This window comes from Hemicordylus capensis, chromosome 6 (assembly GCF_027244095.1).
Source record: "Hemicordylus capensis ecotype Gifberg chromosome 6, rHemCap1.1.pri, whole genome shotgun sequence".
Lineage (NCBI taxonomy): Eukaryota > Metazoa > Chordata > Lepidosauria > Squamata > Cordylidae > Hemicordylus > Hemicordylus capensis.
This window is the reverse complement of record NC_069662.1, coordinates 70,491,767-70,511,300: the sequence shown is the minus strand read 5'-3', so window position 1 is coordinate 70,511,300 and position 19,534 is coordinate 70,491,767. Positions and strand designations below refer to the sequence as shown.

Sequence of the window (19,534 nt, the reverse complement as noted above, 5' to 3'; positions counted from 1 at the left end):
TGGAGCCCTTCCCTTGGTCCAAAATATGTATCCTTCCTCCATGATTCTAATTTGTGCAGAGTGACCTCTGAAAGTGTAAGGGTAATACTTTCTAGAGGCCCTTACTCTCCTTTTCGGGGGGGGGGGTCAGCTTCCTGGGACTCTCATTATTTTTCAGCTTTGATTGCCAAACCAGGAATTGTACTGCAGAGAGTAAGAGTAGGTTCCTTTGACCACACTCCTGCCCTCTCTTTTCCCGGAGAGAAAACCGTCTTCCCCACTATGCTGTTGAGAGAGAGACTGAGCAACTGGGGAAGAGATGGCAGGTGGCGCTCCCTCTCTCTCTCTCTCTCTCTGTGATGGTGAGAAGGATTGGACTACTGGCGCTGCCCCTAGAGAGAATGCAAGCTACCAAATTCTACCCCCTTGCCTGTTGGGTGGGGTAGTGGGGAAGATTGGGCTTGCTGGACGCAATCCCCGCCACATGTTGTCTAGAGAGAAAAGACAGATATGCCAATAGATCAGGCCTGCTCAACTTAGGCCCTCAGCTGTTTTTGGACTACAACTCCCATAATCCCCAGCCACAGTGGTCAAGAGTCAGGGATTATGGGATTTGTAGGCCAACACCTGCAGGAGGCCCAAAGGTGAGCAGCCCTGCAATAGAGGCAGCTGCTTGTAGAAGGAGCAACCTCATCTTTTCACCCACTCTTGTGTACTCTCCCTCGGATCAGAAACTATGGCAGCTGCTCTTGGTAACAATCACCTTGCAGGAGCAGCCATCAGGAGTGCCTTCCTGCCACTCTGTCCCTAAGCAGCATGGAAGGCAAGCGAATGAGCAGCCACCGCTGCTTCCAAGCACTCACTTACGCTTTCCCTCTTGAAGGCTCTATCTGCTCCCTCACAGATTGAATGAACAACTGACCAAAAGGAAGCTGGGGCGGATGGCAGAGATCGCCTCTGCTTGTTCCTGTTCCTGTTCTCTCTCTCTCTCTCTTTCATGCAGTAGGAGAAATGGGGCTTCATCGAGAGGGAGAGGGAGCAAGCAAGCAATCGAGGCGATGGCTCCTTGCATGAGCAGGCCACTTGCACACTCCATCTTTGGTCATCACAGTGGTAGGGATGGGGGAGGAGAGCTGGTTTTCAGGTAGTGAGCATGAATTGTCCCCATTGTTAAGAAGGGCTGGGACTTGGTTGGGTGACTACATGTGAGCACGGTGAGATCTTCCCCTTAGGGAATGGGGTCATAGCTCAGTGGAAGAGCATCTGCATGCTCAGGTTCACTTCCTGGCTTCTCCAGATAGGTCTGGGAAAGACTCCTGCCTGAATCCTCAGAGAGCTGCTGCCAGTCAGTGTAGACAATACTGAGCTAGATGGGCCAAGGGTCTGACTCCCTCAAAGGCAGCTTCCCAAGTCCCCATGTTCTCCTGCTGCACCACCCAGAGAGGAGGGAGGGCGAGCGAATGGACAGCGGTGACTCGGCTTGCGCTTTCTGAGCAGTTCCATGGGGTTGAAGACTCCCTGTCAGGCATCTTGGAGAGACAGAGAGGAGGAACAAGCTCCAGGAGACAGCACGGCCCCCATTCTCCAGAGTCAGGAGAAGCTGCCTCCTTTCCTTGCCTGCCCTCTGAGGAGGAGTGTGGCTATTGGGACACACAAGCAAAAAAGGAGACCGCATCTCACGGGGTTCGCTGTGTAGCATTGATTGAAGCCCAATGCCTTTCAGCCTCAGAGCTCTTCAGGGGCAATCATTAGTCATCTTTCAAAAAGAGCTTGAGTGAAACGCCTTTGCCTGGTTACAAGCTACTTGCTCATAGGGGTGTGCACAAACCGGTCCGGAGGCCATGTAAGAGGCGGTCCGGCACCGAGGGGGGGTCTCCCTTTAAGGGCGGCGGGGGGGGGTAGAACTTACCCCTCCCGCCGCTCTCCCCCCTCCCATGGCCCCCTCCCATGGAAGGTGGGCTCTTTTCAAATTCCAGCTCAAATTCTAGCTCCCTCATTGGTTTACTGGAATGAGAGCTGCCTAAAAGGGTTACAGGAGGAAGATCCCATCCCTAGAGCAAGAGATGTTTGTGGGGAAACTGAAGAAATGCATATCAGTAACTGTCGTTTAAAGGTAAAGTGTGCCACTTTTTCGACTCCTGGTTTTCTTTGGTAGAAAGTGGAGTGTGAGATGAAGCCTTTCAGCATCTTCCTCTATCGCTGCTGCCCAATATAGTAGCAGCGGGGATCCGAACCGGCAACCTTCTGCTTGTCAGTCAAGCATTTCCCCGCTGCGCCACTTAAGGTGGCTCTGACTGCTCTTGACTTTCAGGCATAACCACACAACAGAGCGGGAGCCATACAGAGGCAATTTCTAAACGGGTTCCTCTTCTTAATGTATGTGTGGAAGGAGCATGCCAGAATACTGGCCTATCATCCTGCTCCTCTGCGCTGGCTGGCAGTCCTGCCACTGCCACTTCCTCCTTCCCTCCTCCTGAGTAGGGACTAAACCACCTGCTGCAGCCCCTTGCCTGAGATGCAGCGGGAAGGAAGGCTGGACTTCTTCTCTCTTGGGGACACTTGGTGCAGTTTGGGCTCACCTTGGCTCACCTGCCTCCTTTTGCTGCTGCCTCCTTTTCTGCCTGCTGGGAAAGCAAGGGACAGGAGTGGGGAGAGAGAAGAAAGGGACTCTGCAGCCAAGTGCCTGAGATGAATTCATGGCCCTGAAAGAGGGAGAGGAGGGGGCAGAGGCGATGGGATTGCTTGCCAGTGGAGCAAGAGGGATAGACCTGTGTGTGATTCACTGCTCTACTACAGGCCCATGTACTTATTATAAAAAGAGGCTCATTGTGCCTTGAACGTGGTCTAAGCTTGCTTATTCTATTTTATTGGTCTACACCTTTAAAGTGGTTTCAAGCCACCTAATGGCGCAGCGGGTAGGCAACTTGCCTCGGGAGCAAGAGGTTGCAGGTGTGAATCCCCGCTGGTATGTTTCCCAGACTATGGGAAAGACCTATATCGGGCAGCAGCGAGAGAGGAAGATGCTGAAAGGCATCATCTCATCCTGCGCGGGAGATGGCAATGGTCAACCCCTCCTGTATTCTACCAAATAAAACCACAGGGCTATGCGGTCGCCAAGAGTCGACACCGACTCGACGGCAAAACTTTAAAGTGGTTTCAAGCAGAGTCACTTTCCCCCTTCTGAGGGAACCCTGATAGAATTTTGAAAAGTGGGTGGAAGCTAAGGGTCTCTAATCGACAGTTCAGGTGGTACAAACGGATACAAGTTTGTCACGAGGAGAAAGCCTTGGGGATAGATCAGGAAATGCCTCTACTGGAGACTGTAATTAGTCCTTCAACACAGTGTTGCCAAATATCCTTCAGCGTCCACCTCATGCCTCCGATGAAGTAGATTCTTGCCTACAAAAACTCAGGACATTGTGTTAATGGAGCTACAAGGCTCTTTGTTGCTGTGATTTTGTCAGTCACACTTCTAGACTTTCAAACAGCTAGAAACTTCCTTTAAAAAAATAAAGCCGAGATGTATGGTGCTTCCAGCAGCAATAAATTGTGCAACTTTCAGTGGAGTCTTGCTTACACAGACTCCCATCGGCTTCCATGCTGCTGCTTCTTCTCTGGCCACGCACTGATCAGAGACCTTGTGCTATTTTCTCGGCGCCACCTTAGGTTGCTATCTTGCTAACTGGTGCATCTTTGCTCTGCATGTCCTTGACAGGATGAAATGCAGTCACACATTTGTCCCTTTACAACTTCTCTTCTTGCAACTTGCTAATGATCTGAGCATCAGGTGCTTTTGGACATTGGATGATCCTGTTCTTTTCTTCTTGCTTCTGAGCAGAGAAAGATGAGGCTTTGAATAGGATGCAAAAAGAAGTAATGAGGGTGTTGGGAATCAGGAAGCTGAAGACCAGCAGTACACGGGGCAGGCCAAGGACAGCGTCGCTGCACAGGTCCGACCAAGCTGTTATGCAGTCCACACCTAGCATCCCCTGGTCGACAGCTACCATCATCCTGGATGGCGGAGCTCATGGTGAAACTCCCTGGCTTGAGGGAGACCATGATGAGGCTGACCTCAACAAGTGGCGATCTTCCCTTATCCCAGTCACGCTAGTGAGGAGCCGCTTAGCCCACGTGATCCGTAGGCTCAAAGTGGACTGCACAGAGTCCAAGGTCCAGCTGGCCTGTGCTAAGATGATTTCCAGGCTCACGATGCTGCTGAACCTCTTCAGTGAGAGAGAATACGTCAAGGAGACGTCCTCCCTGTGGAAGTCATACTGCCGGCCTATGAAGAATGTCGCCAACCTGGCCACAGGAAATCCAAGAAAACGGGTGAATCCTGAGGTAAGGGGCAAAGCTTGTCAAGCCTGAGAGGTTGTCAAGCCTACTAATGCATTGTCAGGAGGAGCTTGGGCAACAATCAGCTGACCTGGATGTGGCTCACTGGGCGTGAACAAGGGGAGGCAATGGGAGTTCACCTGGCACTGGCTTCTTGAAAGCATAGAGTCAAGCCATGAAACATTTGGGTTTGTCGTTCATGCTTTCTTTTCAAATTGCAATAAACTCTGTTCCGATTGAGACACGGCCTTTAAAAAGTGGTTGGGTAACCGATTCAGGCCATTTGAATTGGTTTTGAATTAATTTAAATATATTTCACACAGAAAAGATCACACTCTTTTGCAGAATATATTTCATGCAGAATAATATCAATCTCTCACTTCTGTCTGTAAAATAAGTACCACGATATCCATTGCACTTCAGAACGACAATGCATTCGTTCTCACGACCAGCACTAGCCATGCTAGTGCAGCCCCACCTGGGCAGAGCTGCTCATGAGAACTGCCGGGATCGGTCCCAATCCCGGCACTCCTCGACTGGGTAGTCCAGGTGAGGTAGGAGGGTGTACATGCAGCCTCCTCCCTCACCATCTGGTCATGTGGGCAGCTGGGGTGCTGGCAGCTCCCTTCAGGCTGCTGGCAACCATTTTAATGATAGATGCCAAGGGAAGGAACAACCCAGCCTCTAGGGTTTCTCCATGCACAATGCTGCTGGTATGGTGCTGCATTGTGGGATTCCTGGAGGCCAGGCTTTGCTTCGCCAGCCTCCAGATTGCTGCGCTGCTGCTCATCGCAGTGGCAATCATGTGGGTGGGGAGATGAATGGCAAGGTTGGGAGGGAATGGAGGTGATGAGGTGAAATCATCTGCTGGCCATTTGCTACCAATCTGTGATGTGAATGGAGGTTCTTACCATTTCTCCATGATGCATTCGGATGATGTCACTAACCATCACACAATTACACAGCACCATCTGCTGGCCATTTGCTACCAATCTCTGATGGTCTCAAAAGACTTGATTCCCACCATGGATTGGTAGCAAATGGTCAGCAGGTAATGCTGTCAAATTTCACAATGGCCAACAAACCCGTCAGATCACCCCTTGGAGAAATTGTGTAAACTTCCATTTTCAAATAGAGTTGTTCTTTCTTTGGAAATATACCCCATGTCTTGCATTCAGGAGAGTCCAGGCTTAATCTCTAGCCTCTTAGTTAAGGCTTCAGGGCTGAGAGCAGCTGTAAAAAGGAGTAGACAGTACTGGGCTGAATGGAGCAATGTTTGACTTGGTAGAAGACAATTGCATATGTCCATATGAGAGCAAGTTCAATAGAGAGCAGTACAAGTGGTGTTTTTTATTCTGAGCGGGGTGGGGGGAGAAAAAGGTAGAAAGACAAAAAAGCCTGTTTTCCCTTTCCCTTTCCTTTGTCCCACCTTGCAGATTGCAAGCCAGGGAATCTCAGAATATGGCTATGGCAAAAGGCTGTTTGCTATTTCAGTGACTGCAGTGATAACGATGATCATGGCAGTAATTTGCCTGTTTGAGGTAAGCTAAAATGCATTTTTAAGTTGGATTTATGAACTGCCATATCCAAGGGCTTGGGGTGGGAAGCGAATGTCCCACAAAGACACAGTCCCCCCCAACTGAGGAAGAACTACTTTCACACGGGATATGCCAAATACTCATGCTTTGTAGAGAGCTTTCATTTGTGCCAGAGTTCATCCTGCCTCTACCTCTGGTGAACTCAGCTGCTGTTTCTAATCCCAGAGCTCCGACCTGAAGCGTGCAAAGACAGCAGGGCCTCTGAGCACGTTCAGTGTCTTTCCCTCACCCCTGAATACACACAGGCATTTCCTCACAACAGGGATTAGAGTTGGGAGATCCAAGCAACAATGAGCCCCAACACCTCTCTTTTTTAGGAGCACTATCATGACAGGAATGCTAACAAACCAATTTCTTGGTTGACCACCCAAATCATTGGCTCTGGCCAGCTGCAGGAAATCTTTACGTGGTGGTTGGTTGCTCATGGTCTTTCCTCTCTTTTTCTTGACAAACAGATCTGTTCTCAGCTTTCTGCAATTAAGGATGTCACCCCTCAAAGGAAATGGTAAGCCTTGCTCAGGAATGCCTGGTCTTCTGTGATTCTGCAGTCTTGGGACTCTACGCACAGGACCTGGTCTCAAGCTCAGGATTTGGGTGTCCACTTCCATGTTAAAAAAAGAAAACCATTTTTTAGGCCTTAAGGCAGTGGATGAAAAGTTGAAAGGATGCAAACAGTGTCTGTCAGATCCTCCAGTGTTCAGTGGGCAGAACTTCTGTGTGCTGCAGAAGTCTCTGGCCATGTTCTTCAGCTACCCACACACTCCCAGACTTCATATTCCAAAACCTCTCCTCCTAGTGTCATTATGCCTTCTCCATTTTTGACATTTCAGGGTACAAATCTATCCCATGTGCACCATTTGCACAACCCTTTTCATGTAGGGGGAAATTGGTACGCCAGCTGTGACTACCACTAAAAAACACATATCACCCATTTCTTTGAGAGAACGTTTCATTCAGTTTGTTCCATTCTCTCCCTCCTCCATCTCCCCTGCTAACTTGGCAAAGAGGCACCTTTTAACATGATGGTTCTCTTTATTTAGCAGGGGGAGAGTAACTGGCCCTATCCACCCCCAGCACAGTGCCTCCAGTGACTGTAGCTGGTCTCTGTCTTATGTTTCTTTTAGATGGTGAGCCCTTTGGGGATAGGGATCTATCTTATTTGTTTGTTCTATCTCTGCGTAAACCGCCCTGAGCCATTTTTGGAAGGGCAGTATAGAAATCCAATGAATAATAACTAAATAAATAAGCATTCCAAAGCAATGATCAGGCCTGGGTGTCAATTTCTTCTTTTTATTCTCATTCAAAGGCCCTTTCTAGGCAGAAAGAAGAAAGGTGCAAAACAGGTAAGGAGATAGCTTATGTTCTCCCATCGTCAACAGAGATATGGATTTTCTGGAAACCTTTGCTGGCAATTCATCTGAAAAAATTTCCCAAGCAAATTTCTCCTCATTTGCTGAATATTTGTGGGGGTGGTTTTGCCCCAAAAGCCAATAAATACTGTAGAAATTTTCCTGATTCCCTAAATAGACGGAGATCTCATTTTGCAAGTTATTTGATCTGATTATGCAAGTTCTTGATTTAAAAAACCAACCACTCTACACCATCTTAACTTCCCTTCATTGTACCTCATATGATTTTCAAGTATCCAAACAGAAATTTTAGAAATAGACATTTTTGTCCTCACCACAGCAGTATTCTTCACTTGACCTTTTTTCTGAAGGAGGCGATCTTCCATTCACTTTTCTGTGAAAGTGAATGTTATGTCCACTTAGAAACTATTTGATGACGAGAACTAAAGCTGCTCCTTGTCCCCGCGATGAAGACTCCTCCTCCTGCCCACAGAGGCACATTTCTTCCTCTGTATGGCCCCAATCTGGGTTCTTCCCTTTGGCATTCTAATGTCAAGAAATGGTGGGCATTACTATCATATATCCAGGATGTTTTCTAGACGGCAGTCAAAGATGCTCTGTATAGAACTTGCAAATCAATACAAGCTGAGAGTTTACAGAGAATCCAGACCCTCCCCAAGATTGGTGCTGATTTTTCTCCTGGGATCTGATGGGGAGGTCACGTGGGGAAAAGGCCCTTGGTGCAATGTTTGCTGCACCCCCCTGTTGGCCACTCCTTGCTTTTGGTGATTAGCTCACATTCACCAGCAAATGAATTTGAAAAGGGGTGGGTTAATAACGAGAAGCAAGAGGTGGCCAGCAGGGGGCGCAGTGAAAATCGCACCAGCAGCCTCCTTCCCATGTGACCTCCCCATCAGATGCCAGAAGAAAAAAGCAACCATCTGCAGGAGGCTCTGGATTCTCTGTGCACTCTCAGCTGATATTCATTGGCAAGCTCCGTTTGTAGCATATTTTACTGTCATCTAGAAAACCTCTAAATAATGGTATGATAGCCACCCCAAACCCTGAAGTTGGTTTGTTGTGACTCATTGTCACGAGATTGTGACCCACTGACCCCTTCTTCTGCTCAGTCTTCCAGTGCAGGTTCTCCAGTGCTCGGTAAGCCTCTTCGGCTCAAGGAGAGTGTGGATAAAGTCGGGGGAAAGAAACAGCATGATGAGGACTCCTCAGGAGACAAGGCTATATTCAGCCGGGAGAGGTATAAATGAAAGGAATATTCTCAGATCTGCATGGGTTACAGAACATCCTATCTCTGATTGCTCCCACACTAGCCCTTTCCTTCAGAATCACTCTCTTTCATTCACTCACTTGTTACAGAGAATCTAGACGACGTCATTGCTAGCCTGTTGCGTTCCGATGTTTTCAGCATCCCCCTCCTGTCCCCCCCCCCCAGTGGACAAGCATTGCATTATTGAGGCACATGAGGAGTGGTTTGATGACAACGTGGTTGATTATGATGCTCTGCCATTTCCTGGCCCTGGTGGCCACTATATGTCCTGCAATGTCTCTTCCACAATTGTTTTTCAATAGAGGTTTGCCAGCTTTGAGGTGCTGATGTGGGAAGTTGCATTGAGGGACTCCTTGGGCAGCTTGGTATTGTTTTATTTTTTGTTTTTTAAATGAAACCTTTCTCTAATGTGCAAGAACATAAATAAACTTGGGAAATGGAGGACAAAATGATGGGGTTGATAGGGTGGATTGCCATGCCTCTCTCCCACCATTTCCCAGAATGAGCCTGCAAATGAGCTTTTCCTGACTCCCGAACTCATGCTGAATTTAAACAGCTGCCCTCTGCATTAATCCCCTCCCTACATATATGTAGGAGTCCATGCCATCGAACGCAAGGGGATTGACTTCAATCTGAGTAGACGTGCGTGGGAATGGGCTGTGCTTAATATCCGCTTTCTTAGCCTAGGCACTGTCCAGATTACATGCGACAACCGTGTCACTACTGCCCCTTCAGTGTGCTTCCGTCCTGCCTGTGTTTCGGCATCGTGGTCCCTGCGCTGTCAGCAAGGTGCCGCTCTCGTTTCTGATGTCCAGGGGCGTCCCGCTAATGAGGCAAAGGGAGACGAATGCCTCCTGGCCCACAGCCTCGGAGGGCCCCCCGGCCAGTCCTCGCCCTCTCCATTCTGCCGTGCAGCATGCCTGCAAGGGAGCGCAAAGACAGCTGCCTGCCTGCCTGCCTGCCATTGCTCTCCCTGCTTCCTCGCCCATGCAGCGTGCCTGCGAGAGCGAGAGGGAGCTGCTGGGAGCCCGAGGTCATGGAAGGCGGGAGAGAAGCAAACTTCCCCTTGGCGAAGCTTCCTCCTCCCCGACAGGCTGAGGTCGCCGAGAAGAATGGTTTGGATCGCTGCTGAGCTCGTCCTGCTGTTGCGGGAGGGGGGCGATTCTATCTGCCTTCTATTGCCCAGGCTGGATCTGGAGCTGGAAGAGGGCGGGAGACACTGTCGAGAAGACAAGAACAATTAAGCCCCCACCCCGTTCATGTTGTTTTGCCGTGGTATTCTCTTCGCTTCAAGAGACAGTTAATGGCTTCCCCATTGGAACAGTTTGCCTGTCATTCACCTGTAAAGCTGAATCAAATGTGGGACTTCAGCACTGGGCATAGATCTTTGTGCCCTCCCCCTGGCTTGTAGAAGCCGGAGGAATTGTGCAAACCTGGGAAGACATGATGCCATACTCTTTCATGTACGTCATTGATTCCTGTTGCAGGATTCCGCCATACTTAGCACACCATTTGGATTTGCTCTTTCTAAAAGTGTAGCCAGTACCCTGTTCTCGATACAAGCGGTTCATTGCTAAGGCTCTCTCTTTTCGACCACTAACACAATCTTGGCCATGATGGGAACCACTTTTGCAGGGCAAATTGGTGCAGTGTCGCTGTGCCAATACAGCCAGGTTCATAACAGCCAAACAGTCTTGGAGACATGATACCCAGTTGTGAAACCATTGGAGACCCTATTACTGCTCTGCAAGCGCCACATAACTTTGGCTCTTCTCTCTTTGTCAGAGTTCCACCAGCGCCACCAAGCCCGCCAGGTCCACCAAGCCCGCCAGCGGGAGTACAATCGCCTCCAAGAAGGCCCAGCTCAAGAAGAATGTAAGTAATGGTTGTATTCTATCCAATGAGGCTATTCTCATGATGGAGGAAAACCGGGCGAAAGGAGCCCAGCCCTGTTTTCCATCCTCGTGAGACCCACCAGGCTTGTGGGTGAGCCCAGTGATTCTCTGGCAGCTAGCCCGCCAATGTAGCCCTCCTTTCAACCCAGCTGAGTGAGTGCTCCACTAACCCGGGTTTTCTGATCGTGTGGCGCCTTGGCATGGCTCCGTGCCACAGCCACACACCAGGAGACCTCCGCCGGGAGGCTCAAACAAGCCTTCTGATCCCGGGAGTCTCCCCAGGATTCCTCCATACACTCGCGTGGGTCATCCTGCTAACAAGCAGAAGGTTGCTGGTTCGAATCCCCGCAGGTACTATATGGGGCAGCAGCAATATAGGAAGTTGCTGAAAAGCCATCATCTCATACGGCGTGGTAGGAGGCAATGGTACACCCCTCCTGTATTTTAGCCAAAGTAAACCCCAGGACACTGTGGACTCCAGAAGTCGAAATCGACTTGACGGCACACTTTACTTTACTTTTATTTTTGTGAGACTGCTCCCCTGTTCTTTACCTTTTGAATGCCATTTTGAATACATTTTGAATGCCAAATCACTACTTTGGGGGCAAATGGCCGCTTTGGTATGGTGGGGCGAATTTTCACATGGATAGAGCACAGTAGGAAAGTCTTGACTCTGCCCCTCGCTGCACAACACATTCCCAGATTGGGGCCCCCTGTGACTGAGAGTCCAAAGGGTCTGCTTCCAGGTTGCACTTGTCTTCTAATGATGGCTCTCAGGTCATGTGCAGGTTGGCCATCATTTGGTCACCAGGGCGCTTTCCAGATTGTGAGCCGTGCACCGCAAAAAGCGGTGTAAACTGCAACGTTTTGTGGTGCCAAATTCAACCGACATTAGAGAGCCATTATAAGGGGGAAAGCCTCCTACAACGGGCAGACACAGCTATTATTTTATTTTATTTTTGCAATGCAGATGCAACATTATAGGGCTGTGACACAGCAATAAAATCCAAAAGGCGGCGTCGGAAATAGGAAAGGCACCTTCCTTACAACACAGGGGCTGTGATGTCAAAACACAGGCTCCACAGAAGCACACTGAAGGGACCCTTTGTGACAGTGTGATAGCGTGCAATCTGGAAAGCGCCCTGTTCACACACTTGGAATCAGTTCTGTATTTCAAGCACAATGACAGCAAAGGCTTCTGCTTGCAGAATAACAGTCCCGCTTGAGTGCCCTGCCCTTCGCCGGCCAGATGCCACTTCACCTGCCAGCCACTCCTGGCTCCCCGCCACCCTCCCTCCCTGTCTCCATGACCTCCTTCGCTCTTCCCCATTGGGGATGGGTTTTTGAACTGCAGGTTCAGCAGTGAGGAGGGTGAAAAGGGAGCTGGTTCCTCCCACACTGCTGATCTGCAGTTCAAAGTCCCTCTGCATGGCAGTGAAGAGGAATGGGGGCATGAAAGAGGCAGTTCTGGCCTTGTCCCCGGATGCTGCTGTCAGTGTCAAGGGTGTGGCCAGCAGCGCATGGACCTCACCTCGGGCAGCATCGGCACTGGAGCTGACACTGGATCTAGCGCTACAGCTGAGCGACTTTGAAAAAGCTGCTGTCTTTGAGAAGTAATTGCCAAGTGATGACCAAATGACGAGGGAGGAGAAGAATGCCGCCTCGAACCCCATTAAGTTTCTGAACTAGAGGGACCAATGGTCTGACTCAGTGGAAGGCAACTTCCTATGTAACTATGTTTAGGCCTCTCTTTAAGAGGGAGGAGAGGGCGCAGTGGGAAGGCACCGCAGCCAATCGAATGGAAAAGAGTGGCTGACATCCCGAGCAGCAAGAGGCTGCTCCTAACTCATCCAGAACGTTCCCAAGCAGCAGAGTGTGCATGCAGCAGGAGGGAGGAGAGATGTTCACTGTTCTCCCTGCCTCTGTCAGTATCCGTTGCCTTGCAAAAAGAGGTCCCTGAGGGATTTCTGGAAGGATGTACTTTCCGGATTGTAGGTATGTCTCAACGTTGAGATTCATATTTCAAAACACTTGATGGACATTCTGCCATCCATGGATGTCTCTCCCTCATGTGACTTCTGAACCTTGCTGAGAAGTAAAGTGTGCCGCCAAGTCAGTGTTGACTCCTGGCAAGCCCAGGGGCGCAATTCCAGTGCTTGCCTTAGGCGCTCTTTGCCCTAGATACGCCCCTGGGGGAGGGGAGCAATTCTGGCTGCTCTTTCCTGCCCCCATCAGTGCTCTTTACCTTCCTGTGACCAATCTGTATGCAGTTGATGCAAGAATGCAGCCAGCCAGCAGGGCAGGCAGACGCTGTGTGGCCTGCTGGGCAACAAACAGCAGCACACAAACTACGGAACAGCAGCATGAAAACACCCAGCGGTTGCTGCTGCGAGTCTCCCTGCCACGTGGACCCTGCTTGGTGCGGGTGGCCCAGACAGCTCTCGGGCCTGGCCTGCGCTCTCCACCATCCAATGGGAGCACCCACCTGCCGCCCCCGTCCCACGCTGCCTAGAGATCTCGTGTGAGTGTGCTGCTGCAGCCTGTGCGAGTGAGTGGGGGGGGGGGTTCGGGTGCCACTGGTCCGCTCGCCGGCCACCTGGGATCCGGAGATACCGGGACCCCCCAGCGGCGCCCGCTGGTTGAATCTTGTGATGGTGGGGCATGGAAATTATGCCCCCTTCAGAGGGCGCCCAGAGCACGTGCCCTGGCTCCCCCACCCTGAATCCGCCTCTGCCCTCCGCTCCGGAACAATCTGGCTGAGTTAGGAGCAGATTTTCTGGTTGCTGCTCTGGATATCAGCCTGTAATAAATTTAAGGTGGCGATGATGATGATGATGATGATGATGATGATGATGATGACGATGATGGTGATGAACAACTTTGTTAGCTATCCTATAACAAATTGTTGTCTGGGCGGCTGACAACATGAAATTAAAACATGAAATGAAAACATACAACACATTAAATCATAAGAGACCAAAAGGGGCAGGGGTGGGAGTGGGGAGAGGAAATACAAAATGCAATACAAAGACATTTTAAAACTCTTTTAAAATCAGTTTTAAAAAATCAAATTTGAAAATCAAAATTTTAAAAGTCCGACAGAACAAAAAGGTCTTTAGGTGGCATCTAAAAGAACAAAGTGAGGAAGCCAGTCGAAGCTCACTCAGGAAGCTATTCCATAAATGGGGTGTCACCACCCAAAAGGCCCTCTCCCTAGTAGCCACCCACTTCACCTCCTTTGGCAAGGGCACTCAGAGGAGGGCCTCTGAAGAAGAACTTAAGGTCCTGGTTGGGACATATGGAGCAAGGCACTTTGAACTTTGGGGCCGAAGTCCAGGGCCTCCAAAAGTGTTCTCTCTAACAGGGATTCCCAGATGTTGTTGACCACAGCTCCCAGAATCCCCAGCCAAAGGCCATTGCAGCCAAAGGCTATTGCTGGGAGTTGTAGTGAACAGTATCTGGAAATCCCTGCTAGAGGCAACACTGGCCTCCACACCCCTTGGGGGCCCCCAAATCCTTTTTAGTTTGTTTTGGGTGGTGTGGTCTCCACTGGCCCTCAATGGACCAGGCACTCAAGTATAACTGTGACCTGTTTCAGGTGCTTTAGAGACAGAGGGGGGAGTGGGGGGAGATATGTGGGATGGGAATATGTTAAGTTGTGTGTTGAAACATTTCTGCTAGTGCATATCTGCATAAGTGTACATCTGTTTTATATTCTTACATTCTTGTGAGTTCAGTTGCTGTTTGTGCCCTCAAGAACCCACGTATTAAAAATATTGCATGTGTGTTTGTGTGTGTGTGTAGGGGCATGATGCTTAAGTTGCAGGGTGGGGTGCTCCAGAAACCTTTAGGTCCAGGCTCCAAAATTACCTAGGTGCAACCTTGCCTCTGATAGAGCAGACTGTTTGGAGTAAAGGTGTATGTGGTTGGTTTGTGTAGTGCTGTAAGCAAATGTGCTCAGGCTGGCCTAGATGCAGCAGATTCTATTTAATGTCTGTTTTCATTCTGTCAGGTCCACAACACCACCCCTGTTTGCACCTCCGTCTGTACCTCCATTTGCACCTCCATCCACACCTCCATCCGTATATCAGTCTGTACCTCCATCTGCACCTCCATCCTCACCTCCATCCGTACATCAGTCTATAACTCCATCTGCACCTCCACCTGTACCTCTATCTGCACCTCCATCCTCACCTCCATCCGGACATCGGTCTGTACCTCCATCCGCACTTCCATCCGTACATCAGTCCGTACCTCCATCTGCACCTCTGCCTTTACATGGGGTAAGTAAATGTAGAGTAATCTGGGCCTGCTTCTTCCTTTCATTAACCTCGTCATATTAGAGCTGGTCTGTAAGACAGCCTAGTACAAAGTACGATTGTCAGATACATTTTTTTCATGGTAGCTAATTTGCACAACCTTTTACTCATACCAGTTGACTCTACCCTACATGAACCATCCACTCCCCCTTTGAGCAGACTTAATATAGGATGCTCTGCATGCATTGCAATATACTTAGGCTTAAAACAATCACAAATGAATCAGTTCCCACTAAGACATAGTCAGAAAAGAAATGGAATCTCTGCTTGTTAAAGGTGGGCCAGAGAAAGTTGTTTTCAGTACTTCACCCACTCCCAGTCTCTGTCCGGGGCGTAGGATGGCTGGCAGCAACCCTGGACAGGCAGGTGGCTGCCCGTTTCCTGCCAATGCTGCCAGGCCGGACCCCCCGCCACGCAACGAGGTCTCCTCTGCCAGCACCGGGTCTCCCTACACACATACTGCTACTGCCGCTGCCTCCTCCTCTGATGTCAGGCTTGTCCCCGGCTGTACTGTCCCCAGCCGGCCATACCCCTTCCACCCTGTGTCAGGACACCAATGCTGGAGGCGTTTCTGGGGCTGAGCAGCATGTGTAGCACATCCAACTGGAGAGTGCATTCTGTGTTGGCCCCGCTGGGGGCTTCTTTGCCCTGCTTGCCAGGGAGATGAAGGAAGAACCCTACTGGGCCAGTGCAGAAAGCACTCGCCGACTGAATGGGCCATGCAGACACGTAATCTGGGTGGGGCAGGCAGGGCACATGCCCTAGGCGCCAGTTGCAGGGGAGCGCCAAGTGCTTGCCATACCCCGCACCCAACCATCACAGGTGTGTGTTTTTTTTTCAGGGTTGGTTTGTTTGTTTTGGAAAATCCCCACTGCTGGGTGCCTGCTGCCACCCCCACTCATGCAGCCGCGCAAGTCGCACAAGAGAGATCTGAGTCCCGGCAGAGAGCCTGCGCCCCCGCCCCTACCCCCACAGAGAACTGACTTTCCGATTATTTTTAGGGAGCGTTTGCTGCCTTAAAGCATCTATTCCCCTTTCTCTTCCTCCAGAGGGGGAAAATAGATGCTTTCAGGCACCAAGCCTGCCCTGAAATGAGACTGAAGAGCTCTCTTCAGCTCTTTAGAGGCCACACCCCTTTGCATGTGATGTCATCATGTGATACTTCACATGCAAAAGGGCATGGCCTAGAGCTCTAAAGAGCCGGAGGGAGCTCTTCAGTCTCATTTCAGGGTACGCTTGCTGCGTGAAAGCACCTCTTCACTCCAAGGTGTGCTCCTTATTCAGTAAACAAAATTTTGCAGGCAACCCCTCTCCCCATCCAGCTCAAATCCTATCTTCCTTTCTTTGGCTGGGCTTTTCTCTGTGCTCTGTTGTTGGAGGGGGTTAGAGGGGAGGGGTGCGGAAGAGAGTAGGTCCTTAGCTGTGCTGGTTTGCCCTTCCAGCAGCTCATGGGTAATAGCTTTGCTGTCTGCTTTCGTGGAATAGGGAATTGCAAAAATAAATTGCTTTGAATTATTTTGTAGAAGGCATAACTCTTATGCAAGTAGTGTTCATGGTTCATCTTTAGTGATGTATTATAAAACTGTATTTAGTTTTTTGCACTGGGTTTTTTCTGTGTTTGTCCAGACAGTCAACAGTTGATGGTGACATGCTAGTGGGCTTTTTTCTTCTTCATTCCACAGATTAGCTGTAGAAGCTGTCTCAGGGCTAAGATGTGCCTTCTACAACAGACACATGTAATACTCTCTCGGGTGTGGGTGGTTGTGATTGAAATTACACATGGCCACTGGCAGTTGCGAGTTTCAGCAGAGAAATGGGTGGAGTGTTTTTTACCTCTGGCTGCTTTTTTCTCACATGGATGGAAAAGGAGCCTTGAGAGGGCAAATTTAAGGAGGAAAAAAATAACTGCAGGGGGGAAATATCATGATCCTTTGCTTTTTGTCCCTTTGCTCAGACATATAGTTTTTCACTAGCTGATTTTAATTAAAAAAGCAAAACAGTTGTGGTGACTGGTACCTACATCTATTGCATAATGTTGATTTGCCTCACTGTTCCACTGTAGTGCTGTTAGTGCAATTAACCGTTCTCGGCATGCAACTTTTGACACTTATAGATGCTCTGCATCGCTTTCTTTTTCCTTTTGGATTGTAGCACTGTGTCCTGCTTCCTCCTGTTGTGGTCCAGGCCTGATTTATATACTGAATATGCTCATTAGCTAGCATACAAAATGAGGCCTGTCTCATAGTGTCAGCAAGTGACCAAGTTCTTTTATATAGTGACCATGTAGGATCTGGACGCAAGGAAGAAAAGAGATCAAACCAAACCTAAATGATTCAATGGGCTTTATTGAGTATAAAAGAATAACAACATCAATCTAACTGAGCAGAAAGCAGAACATTCTATCAATATTACTAACAGTATTTCAACCCTAACCAGCAACAATATTCACCCAGTGTTCCTAACTAACACATGTGTGTGTGTATTAAACCTTCCTAGAGCCTAATACAACTCAGATAGAGATGGAAAAAGGGGGAGGGGTAAGGAAGGTTGAGGACTGGCATGGTTTGGGGAGATCAGGAATTAGTAGAGGGACGAGGGGAATGGAGAAGAAGGGGAAAGGATGGAAGGATCCAAGGCTTGTAGAGGCAACATATTACCAGGATCAGAGGCTTGAGAGTGGTGGATCTTTCAGCTGAAGGAGAAAAGCTGTTGGCTGGAGACAAGAGCTTTTGGATCAAGCATGCAGTTTGCTCAGAGCATGTCTGAGAGTCAGAGCACCATGGCTGGTGAAGTCTTGACTTCTCATTGCGCAGTGGAAGTCACAGACAGTTCCTGTCCATGGCCAGAGTTCCTGCCTCTAGCCCTACGGCTTGGGCAGCAAACCCTTAGATTGCTCATGAGCAGATCTTGCTTGTAGGCACAAGATTGCGTGGCACGTCTCGTACTCAAATTAGAATTGTATAAACCAGCCCACTATCAGGAATTACGGTTTTGCAATAATTTCAGTCCGTAGGAGACCAGGTTTAGAGCGGGAATGCTGCAAGACACCTTGTCTGTGTACCTGCAATCCTGTCAAAGATCTGTGAGAGCCAGAATTGGGCTGTGCTGGCAAACCACAAAGCAAGGTTTGAAGGTTATGGAGAAGCAATTGTGAAAAACAGCCCACAGTTTCTAGTTTGCCATTGTAATGGCAACAAAGAAATGTCTCCCAGATTCACTGGGGGAAACCCAATTTACTGAGTGCATTTTAATTTAATGATTTTATCTACTTCATATTTTCAGAAGTTCGGGTGCAGGAAGCGAGGGGGGAGGAAGCGAAACCGGAAGAAGAGAAACTGAGCGGGGAGGAACATGATCTGGAAAAGCCTGACCATTGTTATTTTTGTAAATTATTATTATTATTCCTATTATTATTGTTGTTTTTGTTGTTGTTATTATTATTATTTTATTATTATTATTTAAAAAAACATAATTTTGAAAGACACACCTCTTCTTCTCCTCCATGGTCTCTGCAGCAGGAGTTCTGCTTATGTACAGAACAACATTTGGAAGCTTCGGAGGTTTTGTAGAGCATTCTGGTTCCTGCTCTGAAATGGGGAGACCTGTGCACTGTGCGTGCCTCTAGGACAGGAAGAATACTCCTGTCCCTCAGTTACTTGACAATCATAACTCTAGCAGCATAACTCTAGCAGCAGCAGGGGCAGATCCGCCTGAGGACTTGCTCACCCACCATTTGCTGCCTCTGCTGCAGGCCCCCCACTGACCCCACCAACCACTGCCTCTGGTAGTAACTTGTGAAAGGCTTTGGTGTACGGGCTTAAGGGGAGGAGGCTGCTTGGTGAAAGCAGTTTCTCATTGCCCAGCCCCCAGTTGCCAGTCTTGAAAGTGTTGGGAATTCTCTCTGGTAAGAGAATCCCTTTTTCATTACAGCAAAGTGTACAGAGGCACAACACAGCGGAATTTGGTTAGGCATGCGTGTATGCTGAGAGTAAAGTAACTTGGAGCCAGTTCATAGTTTCAAATCAATATAAAAGCCATTTATTAAAGAACTCCATTCTAGATAGGAAAGTGAGGAGTTAGGATCTCTAATCTAGCTAGCTAGCTGGATACAGATGGATTCTGCATCTCTGCACACATGGTGCAGGGAGAGGAGCTTGCATGTTGCAAGGTAGAAGGAACAGGAAGAGAACGGGGAGAGGAAGTGCAAAGCAGGAAGGAAGGAAGTTAGTCCCTAAGAGTAGCAATCTACATTTCAAAGGGATAGTGTCAGAGCAGTAGAGAAGGGATGACCAGTGTCTTGACCCTCTAGCCCTCTGACTCACTAGTCTGTCCTCCACTGTCTTTGAGACAAGAGACTGTGCAAAGTCCTTCACTTCCAAGAGAAAGGTGGCCAAGGTAATGAGAAAAGGCTGCCAACTAGGAAACAGTCTCCTCAACCTGTGCCCCTTGAAATGCTGTGGAGGGTGTGAGGCTGTCATAGCTTTCCTCAGGTGAGCAAGAACCTGGGTCTGCTCCTACTTGGCAGGGAGAAAGTCCCGGAAGAGTAAGCTGAGTTTAGATCAGGGATGCTCAACTCTGGTCCTCCTGCAGATATTGGCTTCCAACTCCCATAATCCCTGTCTATTGGCTACTGTGCCTGTGGATTATGAGAGTTGTCATCCCAAAACAGCTGGGGGGCCTAAGTTGAGCAGGTCTGCCTTAGAGGTATCAAGTGTTCACAACACCTCTGACCACTGGCAGAGTAATTTGTCCCTCAGAGTTATCCCCTAGC

General features: G+C 49.1%; 1 long non-coding RNA gene across 1 annotated transcript; it reads left to right on the top strand.

Annotated features, from left to right (window-relative positions):
- Positions 1-10,332: 10,332 nt before the first annotated feature.
- On the top strand, positions 10,333-18,247 carry LOC128330204 (uncharacterized). The gene is made up of 3 exons (XR_008310009.1): positions 10,333-10,424; positions 14,457-14,727; positions 18,046-18,247. It is a non-coding gene; the product is annotated as an uncharacterized LOC128330204 (long non-coding RNA).
- Positions 18,248-19,534: the final 1,287 nt, after the last annotated feature.